The sequence below is a fragment of the Sipha flava genome, unplaced genomic scaffold, assembly GCF_003268045.1.
Source record: "Sipha flava isolate LNK unplaced genomic scaffold, YSA_version1 123_pilon_pilon, whole genome shotgun sequence".
Taxonomy (NCBI): domain Eukaryota; kingdom Metazoa; phylum Arthropoda; class Insecta; order Hemiptera; family Aphididae; genus Sipha; species Sipha flava.
The window spans coordinates 655,807-676,464 of NW_020271749.1; the positions used below are offsets into that span (position 1 = coordinate 655,807).

At 27.8% G+C, this 20,658-nt stretch overlaps 1 protein-coding gene across 1 annotated transcript in view; it reads right to left on the reverse strand.

Annotated features, from left to right (window-relative positions):
• The window catches only part of LOC112694096 (unconventional myosin-XV), a 59,284-nt gene extending 47,318 nt beyond the window's left edge, over window positions 1–11,966 (reverse strand). The window contains exon 1 of the mRNA XM_025569468.1: window positions 11,621–11,966. The gene's annotated coding sequence lies outside the window, so the exon portion shown is untranslated. The remainder of the gene's footprint in view (window positions 1–11,620) is intronic.
• Window positions 11,967–20,658: the final 8,692 nt, after the last annotated feature.

Consider the following 20,658-nt stretch of genomic DNA (forward strand, 5'->3'; position numbering starts at 1 on the left):
CGACTGCGCCAACGTGGATACACTCGCACGAACATTAATAAACAAGGTTAGTAGGCTCGGCAGCGACGAGAGAGCAGAGTGTATACTCATGAAACCGGTTATTTTTTTTTTATATACGTATCAATAGCGACATTCCTTTCACGAGGAGTGTAAAATATTAAAAGAATTTCCGACCGCCGACTCAGCTCTTGGGACATCTTGGAAACCGTTACACCTTGATGCCCGTAGCTTCTGCGTGATGCCAAAGCGCTTAATGATTATTAATAAGAACCTATATAATTCCAAACGCAACAAGTACTCAACTGCGATCAGGTAACCATTCGAATTCCCAACGACCGGAAGAATGGCCTTCACCTTGGACAGAAGAAGCATACCCATAGTTATGCGAGTTAGGAAAATAATTATTAGACGTGCTTAATACTCGTATAGTAGGTATTTAGTAGACCAAAATATGATGTTATTGCAAAACATAAATATCGATCATTTCATTACAATAAACATTAACACATAATATGTACATGGATGTATTTACAATATTTCCTCGTGTTATATTTTATTTTCGACCCTAATCAACCGAACAAGAGTTATGTATAATTTTTGTTTATTTTTTTTTTTTATACTCAAGAGGAGGCTAATTTCGGTACAATAAATATGTAATAATAATAATTATTAATTATTATAATCGTAATTTCCCACAGCAGTAGATAAGTTTTTTTTTTATTCAATCGTTTATGCAATTGTAAACATTAGTAGGTATGTATAATAATAAATATACTTTTGTCATTCAAATCATACGATTCATATTTAAATAATGTAATAAAAAAATATATTTTTTATAATTTATTCGACTAGAGAAATGCTGTTAATAATAGTTTTTTTTGTCACATAACATCCAACACATGTAAAAGGCAAATAAACCAATTATAATCCATAAACCAATTAATCTCCAGGTTGTAATGCACTTCATTTTTATTCAGTCACCCATCTTGACCGTCAAAGGCGGTTTTACGTCTAAGGAAAATACTTTTTAAAAGTAATTGACACGCCGCGTCAACCGACAATAATTTATAAGTATACCATCAATGTCAAATTACCATACGAAAATAAATTAACTTTTAGACATTCCAATTTCGTGAAACACGAACACACTATTACATCGATTTAAACCTTTTTTTCATACAATATTTTTGAAACGTTAGGAATTCGGGCAAACACAACATATCAAAGTTGACAAATAATCGACATGAGAAAAATCGGTACCTACTGGTAATTCTCATATAAACCATTTACGCATATTAAACAAAATATTGAACTTATTAAATTGAAATTTATACACCAAAATTTTCGATTTAAGTTTATGTAAATCAATCGTTTTGATTAAAATAAAGTTTCTGTTTAATACGTTAATACTAAAGGTACTTGGTAAAATAATATTAGTAATTATACAGAAAAAAAGAATTGTTCATCTGCTGTCTTATAAAACGGTTTTTGAATAATATCCCGTTTAATTACAAAATAAGTGAATAAAATAAAAACATTTATAGCCAACGCATAGTGGTATAAAATGCAACAAAAGTATTATTTTAAAATACTTTTCAGAATGTTGGAAGTAATATATAATTGTGTATACCTAATTAAACAAAAATATAGAACCTAATGACGTTAAAGAAATCGTATGTGCTATAATCACAATCTGATTACACGAGTAGGTTGATTTTATATCATCTCCTTTTCAAATTTTCAACGTATACCCATTACAAACAATATTTTGTGTCTACAAAATTAAGTCTTTTCACAATTCGGAGTCGACACAAAAGGTAAGTTCAATATAATATGATTAATAGATTTCTCAATTTATTGATATATAAGACAGATTAAATTAAATTGGTAAACTTGAATTTTACTTCATTCAACTTTTTAAGAAGGTCTTTAAAAGTAACTAATAGTAACCATTCACAAGTATATAATATATGTGTTCTATAAGATGATATATATATATATATATATATTATATATCATCTTATAGAATACATTTTCATGCTTTTAAAAGTATAACTGTTATATACAGCCATTTACAGCTGTAGTTTTTGTTTATATTTTTACGGCAAATATTCCCACTTAAAAAATGACGAACTAATTAAATTAACTTTCATTAAAAATATTATCATATATAAACAAATACCTATAATATGAATGGGAAATTATTAATTTTAATCGCCTAAAATTACATTATAGACCTTTTTACAATAATCTTAACTCACTTCTCAGTTAAAATATAATTTTTTACTTTAATTTATTGTCATCTTAACATAATTATGTTATTATGTTATTTATGTTATATAACATAAAGCTAAATTATATATATATATATATATATATATTTACTATATAGATATACAAGATAACTAAATTTATTAAAATAATATATAATACATACTCTGTCAATAGTTGTTGAAAAAAAATGCAAGGAGGCATGGTTATCATTATAGTGTCTCGTATAATTTATGTTGTAATTAAATAAGACAATAAGATAAATAACATTTCATACAAATAGTATTTGTATATTAGAACAAACCAAAACGTTTGCAATATTTAATTTAATTTATTTGACCATAATTTCCGTGTAAACGTTACTGCGCATGTATTGTAGATAACGGTTATTTTGTGTCCAAGTGCATCTACCTACTTAAAATTTATATATTATAGTGGTATTCTATCCAACGGTATCTATGGCCAATAATAATTATAAATTGACAGTGTGTCAAATCGTCTTGAAACATTTTTTATTGACATCAAAATTGTTATTTATGATCGACTATGGAGTAAAATTTAGAATTTTAATTATAACAGTTTTTTGGTTGTATAGTGGTTGACATAATTTTAATTGTATAAGTAATTAATTTAAAATATATACATAAGAATAAATACAAGTGAATTGTAGAATTTTTCTTTTAATATTTACAATCAAATTGAATCTATAATAATTAATCAGAATATTGAAAAAAGAAAATCTCATGCGTGGATCAAAAAAATATTTTATTTATTATATTATAGGTATTGGTATTTGTTGTTTTTACTTCACATACGTAGATAACAAATATGAAGAATTGTATTTAGAGTATCGTTTAAACTAATAGATAGTGTATTTTTATATTTTCTAGAACACTACTATTCAAACAGAATTATACGATTTCATCTCAGAATATTAGAAAGCAAAAAAGACGTAAAAATAATTTACTTTTAAATTAATATGAATGTAATACTATTAAAATACTACATTTATTTTATTTTATTTGGCTCATATATTTACTTTATGATTTAATTAATTCATCATAATTTTATTAAAGAATATGTAATTAATCATTTCTGGTAAGTACGTAAATTATTATATGAAAATTGAATAATTGAATTAAGTTTTTAATTTAACTTTTTATTAATTTTTATACTTTTAATATGCAGTTTAAAAGTGTTTTTTCGTAATTAATAAGTGAATTTAGTTTTACCAAAAATAAAAAGATTAATATTTAAAAAAAAAAAAAAAAAATAATAATAATAATAATAATAATAATAATGAGCCAATAAAACATTGGTTTTTACTTGGTAAAATTGGCTACATTGGCTCGCTATACATATTTTGTTATAATATTATTTTGGAAATTGCAATACCTATATCTTGATAGACGAAGTAGGGTGTTACTAAAATTACTGATATGTATACTAGAGCGATACCCAAAAAGCCAAATGCAAAGAAATGTAATGAATATACTTATATAAAATATATAAAATATTTTTGAAGGTTATTCATACTAGAATTTAAAAAAAAAAAATGAAAAAATATACGAGTCAGGAGAAATTTGGCTTCCACAATAGACTTGGACCTAGATAAGCTTTAATATATAAAACAACTTGTTTAACAATGCTATTATATCAATTAAAAAGTATATTTGTATTTTATCGATTTCAAGAAATTGTTTGACAAGGTAAGACATGAAAAACTTATTTAAGTTATACCAAAAACGGGTATAAATGAAAAAGACCGATAGTTCATAGCAAACTTATATAGGCAAACTTATACAATCTAACATTAGAATAAATAAAACACTCTCTAATAACTTTAGAACTAGGAGAAGAGTTTGACAAGTATGTATCCTCTCACCAGTACTTATCAATCTACATTCAGAAGAAATAATGTCAGAGGATGCGGAGGATGCGGAGGCAAGTGTCGTTATAAATGGAAAAGTTTAATCAGATTACAATCAGATGATATTGTATTGATAGCTGACAGCTTAGAAGATCTACAAAAGATACTAAACAAAATAGTAAAAGTTATTGAAAACATAGAACTAAATTTAAATGCCCGATAATCAAATAAATCTTAATACTAATCGATAAGGAATAAAGTTCGACAAAAGCCCTTAGACTCAATAATACCCCCTTAGAAAAAGTAGAAAAAAAATGACTGATCTTGGGCAGTAAATATTTTGAATAGATAACTGAGATCATTATTATGAAATAAGATGCCACATAAAAAAGGCAAGAGCGGGTTTTGTACAGTCATCAGTTAAGTATGAAGTTCATACTACGAACCTCTGAATCAGAATGATTCGTAGCATTCCCTACTTCTTTATGGAGTAAAAACATGAACTATTTCAACATTTTTTATCAACCCAATTCAAGCATTTGAAATGTGGATATATTGCAGAATATTAAAAATTAGTTGGTGCAATCACTTATCAAATACCAATGTACCAGAATGAATGAATAAAGATCATAAATTACTGAAAACTTCAATATCTGTGACATATTATGTGACATCCAGAAAAATATAGTCTACTACAATTAATAAATAATTCAGGGTAAAATAGTTCATTTAAATAAAAAATAATAAATAAAATAGTTAAATTTCGAATTTCTTGGTAGGACGACCTCAGAAAGTGATTCAACACATGTACAATATCTGTATTCGAAACAGCCATTAATTAATATCAAATTGCTATGTATAACTTGATTGCCAACGTTCGTTAACGAATATGGTATTCGAAAAGAAGATATCAGAGAAAATTTAAGCTTGTAAGGGGAATTTCAACCTATTATTATTCATACAATAAATTTGCCATTAGAATAACGCGAAACATTCATCTTATACATGTGTTAGACAAAATAAAAAATCAATATTTCAATTATAATATTTGGCTTCATAATCATTAAAAATATTCTTTGTTAAAGGTTTAATTTTAAAAAGGTACATATTTAGTATACATCATCATATATATTTATTAGGTAATCAAACTTAACTAAACTTTATAGAACCATAAATGAACTAAAAATTTACTGAAACATAGTTTTTTCTATGTGATATTCTAATTTTAATTAAATTTAGTATCTAGTGAACAATTCCGTAATAGATATTTATATTTCAATTGTTATTAAAAACCAACTCAACATTTTAGCAATAATAATAATTATCATTATAAAATTATAAAATCTGCGTCACTTCTATAACTTGGTAAAAATGACAAGAAATTGTTCAGGCATCAGGCTTGAACATATTTCATAAAAATATAAGTATTCATCATAAAACAAACAAAATTCTCGATCAAACCAAATATTGGAACGTGTAAATAACATACAAATAAAATAGTTTATATTATAAATTTAGTGTATTCGGTAAATGTACACGTATACGTATATGTTTTTAATTAATTTTCAGAGAAATTAATATTATTATTATTAACGCTCGTAAATCGTTAAGTGGAAAAAAATACACGACAAAGCATATGCCATATTTCGAGGATTATTCTGAGAAAGTATGAACAGTTTTACAGGAATAAGAAATTACTATCTAGAGAAAAAATTAGCGGTTATTGTATAAATTTAGCACCTTAATCACACACAAGCTTTTTTTTTTAAAAAAGATCGTTTATTTAAATAAATATTTACAATCTGTACTAGGGGGCACTTTAGGTAAAAAGTTTAGCTTGAAAGTGAAAAAAAAAGCTTTATATTTTTAGAGAAATCGATTCAGAACACAAGTTAAAGTGATATCTATAAACAATGTCATCGATTGTTATATAGAATTTCTTGTGCCTTCAACATACTTGTTCCTTTAACATACGTTGGTATTATTGCAATAATTATTTCTGGATGTTAACGATAATCAAGAAACACAATAAAATCGAACTTACTAAATTGTTTTATGTTATTCAACAATATTTATTACAGGTCTAAGATAAATTAACTATTTTTTTTGACATAAATGCATACATAATTAATATTTATTACGTATATTTTATTATTATACATTAATTTATTTATTTTCATATTAATATTCTTTCCATACTTGTGATTGACTTGTATCCATCACATTTCCCATGGTTTTATATATGTCAATTATTCTTAAGAAATAGTATTAATGATATTTATTTCTAATAACAACAATAGTAATAACAATAATATGCGAATTTTTTAATTTAAATAAGAAGACGATTTTCGATTATATTAATTTGATTTTTAATAAATTGTTATAAAACACAACAATATTCAAATGTATTGTAAATTATTTAAATAAAATACTAACAATTTAAAAAAGAGCATATTATTTTAAACCTTAAGATAACTACTTAGAAAAATCCTCGGAAAAATCTATAATCAATAATTGTTAAAATTATTTTAGAGCGAAACATTTTTATACACTGTAGATAGTTATTTAATTTTTATGTGTTACTTGTTCGAATAAGAAAAATAATACATTTTACAATGTTTAATAAAACGCATTTATTTCGATTTTTTTATAGTACAGTAGCATGTACCATGTATAAATTATTAGGTATCAAGATTTCACCAATTAAACTTCTCCATAATAGTTTAAGTCACCGTAAGTGCATTACGTTAATGAATAATTACATAACATAGGTAATAATTTGTTTAATTTTATATGTAATGAATAATATATGTACTTATGTGTGCAAAACAAGAACATATTCAATACAAATACGACCAACCTACTTATATTCTGACAATATAATCACTGAAAACGAATAATTATAATTAGTGTCTGACACGTGTTGCGCACCTCGTACTTTAATTAAAATATTAAATTTCATATACATGATCGTGTAACTACAGATATGCGTACCTAGGTTATGTAAATCATGTGGACAAAATTCCATGCAAACCATCTGGGGATGGATTCTACGATATTTACCAAGAGAAAGATTCATCTGAACGCAAACAAAGGCCATACCGAGATCATGCTTGAATAGAAATCGTGCGAGACGCTTAGGTAAAAAAAAGAAACGATTTTGCAAGTCGTTCTTATTCGTATCAGATACATATTATCATCGAAATACGTACCTTGTGAAAATTTTAGAATAAAATATTATGTTATAATATAATGTTAGATCATACATACTAGATAAAGCTGTGGAATACAATACAATAGCGAAGCGTAGCGATTGAAACTAATATCATCATAGCGCACGAGCGTTACTTGTTTAAAATTGGCGAGACGGTCATTTCACGATTTTTGCTTTCTACGATTTATGCTTTAAAAAACTTTGAGTCTAAAACGGCCAACTGTTATACTTTACGCACCGAACAGGCGTGATATAGGCTATGGATCGCTTTCCAGTATATATGTTCCAAGTGTTCTGCATTATCCTTATTATTATCGCCCGTGTAAACGCAACCTAGCCGCAGAAATTCAGCCTTGGATTTCTCACGGGGGCTTGAGATTCCGATGGAGAGGGGAAATTCGGGTCAGTGACTATTATATGCGTAATACAATATAATATCGTACCATATCGTATACGTATGTAATATAAATAGACATCTACGGAATCAGTCTGCGTGTGAATTCTGTCCGTCGGTCGTAATCTATAGTAAAACATATTATTCTGTATTAAGTACGTGCAGGCGCGTCGAATGAGCGATAGAAGAGAGGGAAAAAGTCGCGCCTGGCGAAAAGGGTAAAAGAGACGCGTAATCAAAGTTTATCGGAGCGCACTGTATATATACGCGCGTGACTTTTCCCGACGACGGCAACGGAAGCCGATCGATCGCGCGTGCTTATTCGCTCTCATCAGTGTCCGCGGTCAATGCACGTAAATGATTACTATTATTACTGTATCAGTATTGACGACCGACGACGTCCGGCACACATAAAATGCATTTTTACGCACTTGACCTACGTCTACATCGCGATGGCATACGCCTGTGCATACACAATAAACGACGTGTTCGCCGTCACCTTCCGGCTAGGTTCCAACCGGCCGTCGGCACAGTAGAACAACGGAATACGGTATAATACGATATTACAATACTCGCGGCGCGTACGTGTACCCCGTGCCTAATGATAATGATGATAACAATATGGTAATTGTCATGCGGGACCGCACGAGCATTGCGGGATCGCGTGAGCCTATTGTGTACGCGTCACCGAATACAAGCATGTACAAAAGGAGCGTATCCTTCGCTAAAGGGAAACAAACAGCCACGTATAGCTCGTGTTGCAAGGACCTATATACGAGTATATAGGATATAAAACATGTTGGATGTATACGGAGCACAGGGCTCCGCGGGCGATTGTTGTAATTACATCGGAGTCACAGAGTGTTTTTCGGTTTACGCGTAGCGGCGATGAACCCGAATCAATATAATAACAGCCGGAATATATTGTCGAATATAATAATACAGCATAAACTCTTCACCAAATCTATTTTGAGTTGTTTATAGTTCTGAGTTATCAGAAGTACTGAAAAATGCGGTTTTGGAAACAACAAGCTGCTTTCGACGTTATCATCACCGTGGATTACAATTTTTCTCAACTATAATACTAGAAACCTTAATATTATGTGATGTTAGGTTGTTTTGTAAACAGTATGACATAATATTATCAATATACAACAGATATTTAAAATGCGGAACTAACGTGTTTTTTCGTGGCAAAAACTGTATTTCTTTTTGACAATACTTTTAACGGATTTTTTTTTTTTTTTTTTAGAAGAACTGCCAAATTCGTTAAAACAAGATTCGATTGTAGCATGTTTATAATTCAACCAGAGTGTACGGACTGCGGCCTGCAAGTAGGTGCATGTTTCCCTCCGTCAGAACCGATAGCAGCAGCGGACGTAAACAATGTTCGAAATACACATCGCATACCGGCGCACATTGCTCACGGGCTCACGGCCAATAATGTAATATTAGTCATACGAACTTAACCTATCTATGAGTGCGACGGCGGCACTCGATCGAAAACGCGAAACTGCAGTAGTCGTTGATCGTAGACCGTTACAATAAATTATGGTGATTCGATTTCACACACGTTCGGCGATATTATCGGCACGAATTTCGTTTCCACGCGTTTCCATAAAACAAACATTTTTTCATTTTTTTTTTTTTTTTCAATCCACACCATCACGTAATGCTGTTTCTAACAATACAGAAAGTCCGTGTTGCACAGCTGTTTTGTTGCAAAAACAACAAAACGTTATCCACCGTAGTCTATAATAATATCGCAATGTTTGTAATGTTTTCCGGGGCACAATAACTGAGACCAAAGCGTAATTAGAGACCGATTGCACCGCACAGGCATTATAAATTATCGTAATAATAATACACACAATATTCGGTAAGCGCACTGTTACAGTTCTGTTGTTTCTAAACATTTTGCGTACGGTTTTTGATATAGTCCAATATGGTAATGAGCTGAAGATATTATTATAACGTAACGATATTCATGCAATATAATAATTTATCAGCAGTAACGGCAGTAATTCGTCACTGTTCTTTACAGTTATATGCAGAGAGGAAGCAGTAGCTAACAAATTAGCAGAGCAGTTCCAACGAAACTGCATCCGTATTAAATGTAGGAATATATTACCCATCGAGATGGTACATGGAAAATAAATTAATTATTGTTACTACAACAACTGCTCAGTCAATTAGAAAAATGTTTTTCATGTATTATACATAAACTAGAATTTTACTTGGCGAGAAGTTCAAACCTTATGTCAATATTATATGTGCTTCGTAATGAAAATTATACTTCTCGGGCTATGTAGCAGTATAAAAGTTATTTCATCGAAAACGCCATCATTTAACAAAAATTTTTACAGAGATAATTTGTTTGTTTTTGGTACGTTATTAATGTTCATTCAAATGCATGCATATCTCACATACATTGTTAAATAGGTATGTGTTAATCGTAATTTATCAACAATAATATTCAATGCTTTACGAATAGATATGCGTTTATAAAAATGTCTAGAACAAAATTATTTTTTTATAGATGTTATTAGTCACACAAATAAAAATTCAACTTTACGAACAAATAGATTTAAAATCAATAATTTTGTACACATAGCTTTTGTTATATTTCAAAGATTTTTCAGTTGCACATGATTAAACTCATGATTGAACATTGAAGCGGAAAAAGCGTCTTATATATAAACTCGGTTAGAATAAATGTTGTGGGAACCATTGGTGCAATTATTCAAAATATTCTTAAATTGTAGATCCGTTCATTTCCCACGCATATATTTCTCATAAAATATTCTTATATTAATTGTTGATTATCTCCATAAACAATATGAATAAGAAATACTAATGTATGACATTTAAAAATTTCTCATTCATATTTTCTTTTAGTATTATATTTAAATATAAGTTAATGTACAGTTAATTGTTTTACATTTTTTAAACGGTCGATAAATGGGTCATTATTATCAATCACATGTACATCATGACGTTACTTTATAGTTGAATTATAAAATCACCTGGATTTAATTAAAAAATTAAGGAAAAAAATAAATATTTTTCACTGATTATCTTACATATAGAAAAAACCAGAAAATTAGCATACTTAATAATATTTTATGCGGAATAAATAAAAATAAATTCGAATTCCATTCAATGACTTGCAACGAATATTATTCGTTGAAAAAATTAAAAATACTGATATTTTACACATTAAATGTAGAAAACGAAGGATTGTTTGAACTGAAAAATGCAGTTGAAATTGTTCAATCGATGCGAAACAAAAGAAAAACAACGTTCATCGAAAAAGCAAATGGAAAAATAATCGGTACCCTTGGCGAAAGAGAATAATTCTCAGTTGAGCAAAAACAATTTAAAACAATATGCGTAAAGAAAACAGTGGAATTATTGTTAAAAATTCTCAACGTCATACACATATATTTCTCATCAGTATCAACGACGACGAAATGTAAGAACCGCGGGTGTGCACGATGTTCGTGCTCGCGCATTAAAATCTTTTCACTTAACTATGCGCGTTAGCTGCTCTAGGATCGAGTTTTTTTTTTTTATATATACACGCGGCGGTGTATAATTAATATCGTACAGAAATTACGTAACAGTGCGTTTTCAGCGGTCGCGTTCGATTCATTTTCGTTACCGAGCAAATACAAAAAAAAAAAAAAAAATCGTGTTGTAAACAAAATTCGAAGCTACGGTTCACAGAAAAAAAAAAAAAAAGCTCTCGGAAAAACGTTAGCGTTTCGTGGGTGTGTGCGCGCGGCGCGAACAAAAAAATCGTCAACGTCCGTGCGGCAGCTGTGCTTGTAAATCGCGAGGAAAACCGACGGCTATTGTCAAGACTCACCTGTTTAACCCGTGTCACCTGCTGCGGCTCTCGGCGACAACGTTCATGATCACCGTCACTGCTTTGTCGTACTGCACGGTCCACCGGCCGACGACGGCGTAGGTAACACACGCAACATGTACGAAGAACGCGACGGCTACGAAATCGAAAACGAAAACTGCAAAACGAACGGAAAACGGTCCGCGGAACGAACAAAAAAAAAAAAAAATTAATGATATTACGTATTTCGACGGCGTTCCCGAACGAGCGCACCCGCGTATTAGCCGCAAGAATCGCCTTATGCCTGACTGGGCAGTGTTATTGTTTTGGACCTGGTGTAGCGTGGCAGTATCACGTTGATAGCTCTCCGTACCTGTTTGGTCGTACCTGTCCGACCGGAGTGAGATCGTCGCCGCGCAGCCGTCACAGTGCTGCCAACAGCTCGCGCACAGACTATTCTCGTTGATAAAAGTACAACGACGGTGTTGTTATTTTTTTTTCGGGAACCAAACGCTTTTTTTTTCCAACCATCAACCCTCCACGGTCCGACGCAAGCCATCGCTTTTTCGTAGACGATATTAACACTGCGATCGAACCCGTATAACTTATTTTCGTAGTCAACTACATTCGGTCGTTACAGCATTGGCGCTCTTATATTACTATGTATTCGGTTTATACGTGAGTCATCTCCAAAGAATGAAACCAAATTCGACTACGGAATTTATTAAACGTCCAATCCATCTGATTCATTAAGAAATCGTTTTCAAAGTAATTTCATATTTCTATGACTTACGTTTTCGTAGGATAGAGTTTAGTGGTATATTACATTTAAAAATGTTTTATTATTTAAAATATAAATTTTTATAAGATATTAAAAAAATACGAATTCTGATACTTTAATCATGTGTTCTTTTAAATCATATCGGTTCCTTACATAACTTTATTATAATTATAATTTTTTATATTTCAGACATTTATCTATGAATTGGATTAAATATGTGGTGCGATAACTAAGACTTAACTGTCGAAAAATATTCATTTACAAAAATGAAATATTTTATTACATATTATGTTTGAAAATTAATTATACAAATTAAGTTTCGAGAACGGTAAGAATTATATTCAATGTTTTTTTTTCTGTTCTGTTTCGTGTAAAAAATAAACTATTTAGTTTAGTCACATAAAGCAACTAAATTGTTTATATTTTATAGGTAACAGTTGTTAAGCAATTTGTTATTATTTTTACTTCACTACTTCACGATGTTCCTAAGTGGCGGTTGTATAGGGAATTAAAAACACAATTGTATTCTCGTATTGAGACGAGACACTTAGTATCAATTAAATAATACAATACATTTCATATGTGATTTATTAACAACGGTTCCTATCGTTCAAGTCTCTATAATAATTTATTAAAATATTATTCATAATGTATAATCTCGGTTATGAATTTTTGATTGTAACCGATACGTCTGCATTGTAATGTTCAAAACTCATAACAAATTATAAAATTATAATACTTAAATATCGTATCTAGATACACGTATATATTACACGTAGTTAAGTGATACAAATGAACTGTAGTACAAATACAAATACTTTTAATATAATATTATTAGGTTGATCTAATATTGAAAAGCATATGTATGTTATATTTATATTAAATTTGATTAGTTTCAATTTAAAGCGATTTTTATTACAATTCCTGTTTTCGCAACGTTTATTTCGACGCAATTCGTTCAATTGATTATTGTTATAACTTCAAAAAGGGCACTTCGAGTTTTATAATATTCAGTTAAAAACGAAAAATAGCGATGAAACGTATAATACTTACAGCACACATTATCAATTACTGGTGGTAGTTTGAAAATATGTGGTTCGAACCAAAAAATTGGTAATAATTCCATTTAAATCTTCAGAAAAAATGACAGTGTGACTTTTTGATATATTTATTTCGTTTAGATCTGGGAAAAGATAATATTATATTCACAATGTGGGTAGTGTAAAAAGTTAACTATAAAAATCTATACTTTTTTAGATTTTATTAAAAATGTAATATACATTTACACTAATTAAATTTTATAGCCACTCTACTTGTACATCTTAAATTCGAATCTTCGAAATTCAATCTTTAAATCACACAGACATTTCGAGAAGCTTTTTTTGGAAATAATATTAGCCAATGAATTTAAGTAATGTTTACAATCAAATGGTATGTTGAATAATTGAAAATTTCATAATTAATTCGAAACAATTTTTATAAGTATTTTACAATCTTGTTCAAATAGACAAAACTTATTATTTGTAAGCTTATTAAGTTCTTAAAATAAATGCTTTAAACATTTTATGGAAAGGGTATTTCAATAAGGACTTTCAATGGTAGTTTTTTTTTTTTTTTTTTAATTTTTTTTTATCATATTACAGCAAAAATGGTAATTGTTTTATCCAATGTTTAAACAGCTAAAATAATTATTTATTTTTTCAGTAATTCTTTTAATAAATACATTATCCATGTTCAATATTAAATAGTGATATAATACACTTTAATAATTATATATTAAAGTGCATAGTATTTATGTTGTAAAAATACTCATTATTGCAAATCATTATTTGAAAATTGTATGAATACACTTGTTAAGATATTTTTTTCGAATCGTTATAATACAATTTAAAATGAAAAGTGGAATTATCTTTATTATATCACTTTATCATTAATTAGTATTTATTGAAGATAATTACAAGGTGTAAAATATAATGTTTGTTTTTTTCGTGTATGTTCTCTATTAATAATACCTCTTAAGTACCACCAATGGATGGTCTCGTAATATAAAAAATTTTCAACAGTGATTTTCTACTTCGTTACTTACACTTATGGTAAACATTGTTTTGTAAATTATATAATAAAAACATTAATAATGGTATCTAATAATTTTATGATAAAATAACGATTATTTTTATCGCATATTATACCTAGTATTGGTAGTTAAGGATATGACATTTTATTAAAGCCTTTTAAGACATTATAAAATATAAATTTTCATGATACCTAACTTGTATTATAATTTAAAATTTTTTATGTGTGGTAAAGTTTAAGAAATAAAGTAAAACTATAGAATAACTGTGGATTAAATAAATTGCGTAATTTAATTTTAATATTTGAATAAAAATATAATACTTTTAAATTAAGGACTGAAATATTCAAACCAATAACAAGTACTCCAAGATTTTCTTGGAAAAGTTTTTATGGTTTTGTTATAAAACTTTATTTTTGTTTTAAACAAAACAACACCATATTTTTAAAATATGCAATCGAGTATTTGAGTGATACACAGGAAAATATGAAAGTAAAGAGGTTTAACGAAATTATTTTACAAATTTGTAAGTATATATTATAGTTGCATAAATTGAAAAACTTATTTTTAATATTTGAAACTGCAGTTGTGCCGTTTTCACTATGAAAATATTGCATATTCACTAAAGATTTAAATATATAAAAAAAAAAAACATACTGAATTTAATTCATAAAAATTGTTTTAATTTAAACCAATTATTTACCAATAAATAAATATTTTTTTCTTTTAGAATATGAATTAGTAAAAGTATAGTATTTTAAGTGCCTACACAACAGTTTTGTTTTTCCTTTATAGATTTTATTTTTTTCAGAAAAATATTCAGTTTTATTTTAATAGTCAAGTATTTTTAATTTTTTTTTATAAATGCATACATTCGTTCTGTAAGTTAATCTGACTATATTAATACAAAAAACTAAATAAAATAAGTGGATTACTTGAATCAAAAACAACAAAGTATTGCATTAAACTGATTTCTATTCTGAATTGTTTTTCTAGCCTAATAATTTATTTTCGAATGTATAATTATAATAACAATAATACACTTATTATCTTGCGTCACTACGCATTACTGTAGCGAGTAAAGAAAGCAAGAAAATTGCCCAACACTGTCTACTATAATATTTTAACATTAATTATACTTACTAAAAATCATCCATCAAAAATTTTGATTCTCAAGTTAATATCTATTTTGGAATAGTTTTGCTTTTGTAGATTTAATGTGGTTAGATTTGGATAATTGAAAATTTATTTTATGAGTTATGACACGAAATAAAAATAAGTGTTTCTAGTTAATTTTTTGATTTTATTAGAGCCGATGATACTTTTTTTTTCTTTTGTCTACTGATTAATACCTATTTAGGTATTTTAGATTAAAACATTTTAGAAAAGGAAATGTTGTCGAAATTGGATGTTTAAACTAATTTGGATTATAAGATATTAGTTATTTGGTTGTTTTTCTATAAAAATTAACTGTAGTAACCGTAATCCTTTACTGTTTATTTGTATAAGCATTTTAAAGACATTTCGTGATTTTTGAAATTTAAATGAATTTGTATTGTCTATAGGCACTTGAACATTTCGATTTTACCCACAATTTAACTGGTTTAAGTTGGATATCACAAGGAATATAATAACATTTTAATGTGATCATTTAACTATCTATTTTCATGCGTTTTTTTTTTTTTTTTTTTATAAAAGTAAGAACGTAAAAATTTCCATCTTCCTTCCCTAACTCGCAACAAAAAAATATTTAAAATAGTTTAATATTATTTTTTTAGTATTAGCTATACCCTAATTTCTATGCTCCTACATACATATTCTATGATTTCAACAATAACTTATAAATATTTAAAACACTTAATTAAAAAAAACATGTTTTAAACATTGTTCATGATGTTTCAAACAGTATTAAATATTTTGATTAAAATATTTTTTTCTAAACATAAAAACTCTGAAAATAATAATTTAATGGAAGAAAATTAGTTGTGTTTTGATAGTCGGGTTTTACCGATTTTAAATTTTTTTAAACAAGTTATGATTTTTTTTTTCAATTGTTATATTTTACATATTCATAACTTGATTGAAAATTAAAGTATCGGATAAAACCGATTAATAAAACATAGCTAATGTTCTTCTCTTAAAGTTTGATTATAAATCAGTTCACTCTAATATTAAAGCTTACATTACTACATTTAATCAATTGAACGCAAATTTGTTGTTGTACGTTTGTCAGACGGAGACAGCACATATGAGTATGACGTCCTCTGAAGTTAACATTTTTAAATGGTTTTTAAAAAATATCGTTCACATTATATATAATGATAGTGAAAAATATTTTGATTTCATGCAAATATTGTAATAAATACAATCGATAAATGTTATCAATATAGATTATTTTACAATACCAAAAACATTAGGAAATACATTTTACTCTTATTATACATTGCCATAATTAATCCTCATACAGTATATTGTATATTTATGTATGATTAATGTATAATATGATGTAATAACACACATATATACAACGTAAGAACATAATTATTATTATCATTTTATGTATTCATAGTATGTATCAATGAATATGTGTCAGTATATGATAGCTTAATGATCTTTTCAATAGTTCTTAGATTTCGGATGAGTTTTAAAGTTTCCTTTAAACGTTATAAATGATTTATTGATGTTATAGCTCTCCAATATTTATTCTGCGTATACACAGGGCTCTATTATCGAATCGAAGTTTCGACTTTACGGTCAACTATTTAAGATAATATTTAATATAATTTTTGAATAATTTTACTTAATTTACACTAATCGCGTAACTTGATTCATAGTTATATAGCTTGAAACACATTTATAGTTTCTGTCAATTACTATTTGAACAAAAGTTGCACTAAATAATCTATATTTATAATTTATAATTCATATTTCAGTACTCTTCAGAAATGTTTGTACATATAGTTGATGTTTAACAGAAAAATGTTACACTGTATGCAATATGAGCACACATATATTTCTAGTTTATCATAACGAAATGGTAATAAGCTGAATTTCTTATATATTAGAGCTATATATAAGAGAATATTCACGAAAAAGAAAACAGGACTATAATTTTTTGTACATGAATACCGATGCATTTTATTTATAAATCATTAATCTTATAAACATTTCATGTTCTAAATGAATATTTTTATTTGTTTATGTATAATAAACGGGTAATGATTCTTTTGGGAGAATAGCAAGCATGAGTCATACTATTTATGTAATTTATAGTTAAAATAATAAACGTCAAATTTCAGACATTAAATAATGAAAATAACCGATACATAAATAGTATAATAAGTCAACATTTAAATAATAATAGTAATAAATATGAGATCATAATAAATCAATAATAACATTATATTAGTAATTATACTTAATTTGCAATTGTGTTTAAAATTAATTATATATTTCAATTAAAAACAATACGTGACATAATGAAGAAATCAACATGATCCATAGTAAGACTTTCTAATGATCTTTTTAATGATCTAGGAAAGAAAATAGTGGAAATATAATTATTTTTATAAAACGGAACATGAGACAATTTTTATTTCCTTAAACAGTGATTAGTTGAAATATAATAGTTAAATATACATTGGTTTCAAATCCACTCCTGGATTTGTTATAACTCTTAAGTGCACAGTAGTATCGACAATATTACAATACGTTACAACGTCCATTAGTTAAGATAGTTGATTAAATCTACAATTTGATCAATTGTCAATGTTCCGGCCAATACAGGTAACCGTATCGAACTCAATACTTGAAATTCGAGTTCAAAAGATAAATGTATTGTAACTGAGAATAGATACACGTTTAAAAATAGTCAGTAAGCATAAGCAGTGCATACAAATCGATCAAGTCGCAACTTCGGGGTGGCGACTAATCGGTTAACAATATTGTTGGGTTACGAGTTGTTGCTAAGGTAATGAATAATTTGAGTAATGAGTTATTTATATATTATATAGCTCAAGGTTTAAGGCGAGGCTAATTCGACCGCCACTCCGATTCAAAGTTGTTTTAGGACGTCTGTAGAAGATTAGAGTCACTTATTTACTATTTACAGTTTAAGCAAATAGCATTATACCTTTTAGATTAACTTTCACACTGTATGACATGCGGCACAAATCGATCAATTCCCGCTTGATATATTTAAATTTGAAGCAATTTAAATAAAAGGAGTGGCAAGGGTATAGAGTTTTCCCTGGAAAACATATAGGGTTGAATAGTAAATGAAAAAGGTAATTTACAGTAAAATCTAAAACATTGTTTAAGATTTGTCTAGTATGGATGAAACCCAATAAATGGTACAGTAGTTTGCTAATTCACTATCCTTCACTGAGTTGTTAAAAGTTGGTTAAGTCTTTGGTTTATACATATGAAGATGTAAACTTCAAATAAAATAATATTATTAACACGTGATTTTATATTCAAATTTTAGATATAAAAAATTAATTTACCGAAAAACCGAATTATAAAAGCGTGCAATAAATATTGGATATTTTTAACTGACTATAGATCTATAATAACTATTTATTTATTTATGCTACTAGAATAAATACATTTTTTAAATAGTTAACTTGATAACTCAAATGTCACCTAGTGAAAATATTTTGTCGTCTAGTTCAGCAGTATGTAACATTTTTGATCCACGACCTTCAAATTAATTTATCTCGGTGAGGAGACGAGTGGGAAGATAGAAGATGAATTATGAAATATAATTTTGGTAGAAAAGAGGGCCTTTCTACCAAAATAATATTTCTTTCATTTAATTAATCCAAAGCTTTATAAAATATATAATCTAAATACAAAGTTATATAAAATAATATTCATAATATGTAACTTTTTCATTTAGAGTTAAATTATTGGTAATCCCGTAATAACATTTGCCTACCCTTTAGGGATCACGACTAACAGATTACGCACCATTGATCTAGGTCACCATGACCACCTTGGTCCAACCTATTGTAGTTGATGGTCCAATTTATACTTTCATAAAAACACTAAGGACCGCAAAAAAAAAAAAATGATATTATTATCCAGTAAAATATGCTGTTAATAATTCCCACCTAGTAATGACTACAATAATAATAATAACTTTCATGATTTCCCACCACCAGAAATTGGTTTCGCTATGAATACTAAACAAACACGATTCCTACAGTACATAGTGAGCTAAATTTAATTATGATTTAAACGTTACCCTTTGCACGTATACTTACGTTTTATAGTAAAAAAAAAAAAAAAAGTATACAGTCATATTACTGTTTTCTTATAATATAATGGTTAATTTTTTAAAGACTTTTTATGTAAGTCTTCTATGGAGGAAGGCAAAAAAAAAAAGTCTTCAAGGACTGCATGTTGCCCGCGAGCCGTGGGTTGGACCAGGGTGGTTAGATTATTCTAGGTGATAGTATTTTGAAAGACTGGGTACAATTATGCTGAATGAACGTGTAATACTACCCCTACCTTCATATAGTATTACATTGGCTATTCTGAAAAAAAATAATTGTTCGTCACCTAATTCAAATTCATTAAATAATGCACTGAGTAGCATTATAGTTTGTTTATTTCATAGTATTCCATAGTACGTCACAGTTAGTAAGTCATTCGTAACAGACTGTAAAGTGTAAATATGATTTTCACTTTCAGACATATTGAATAGTTTCATAAAACTATTACATCCTTATCTAGAAACAATCTCATACCTTTATACATAAGTTACTACAGTATATATACTATACAATACTTGAAGGTAAATAGAACAATTATATTTACTAATGACTTTCAAGATTATACAATGTTTAAAATTTAAATAAAAATTTAAATGTGTGGAAATACTTAAATTTGATCAAATTAGATTATTATCCTATTTTTTTTTTTTTTTTTTAATTTAATCATTCAAAGAACCATATTGATTATATATTAATAAATACTATATGCGTTGGCATAAATTGCATTCCAACGTATATCAACTTTCATGTTTAACCCGGAATTGAATTTCAAGGACGTGATTTTATACTAATAAATATAATTATAAATTATTTGATTTATACTTTTATGATAAAAAACTATTCAAAAATTTTAATTATTTTACGTAGAAATACTTAAAATTACTCCACTTACAAATTGTTTCATACTTATTCATAAAAATTCTAAAAT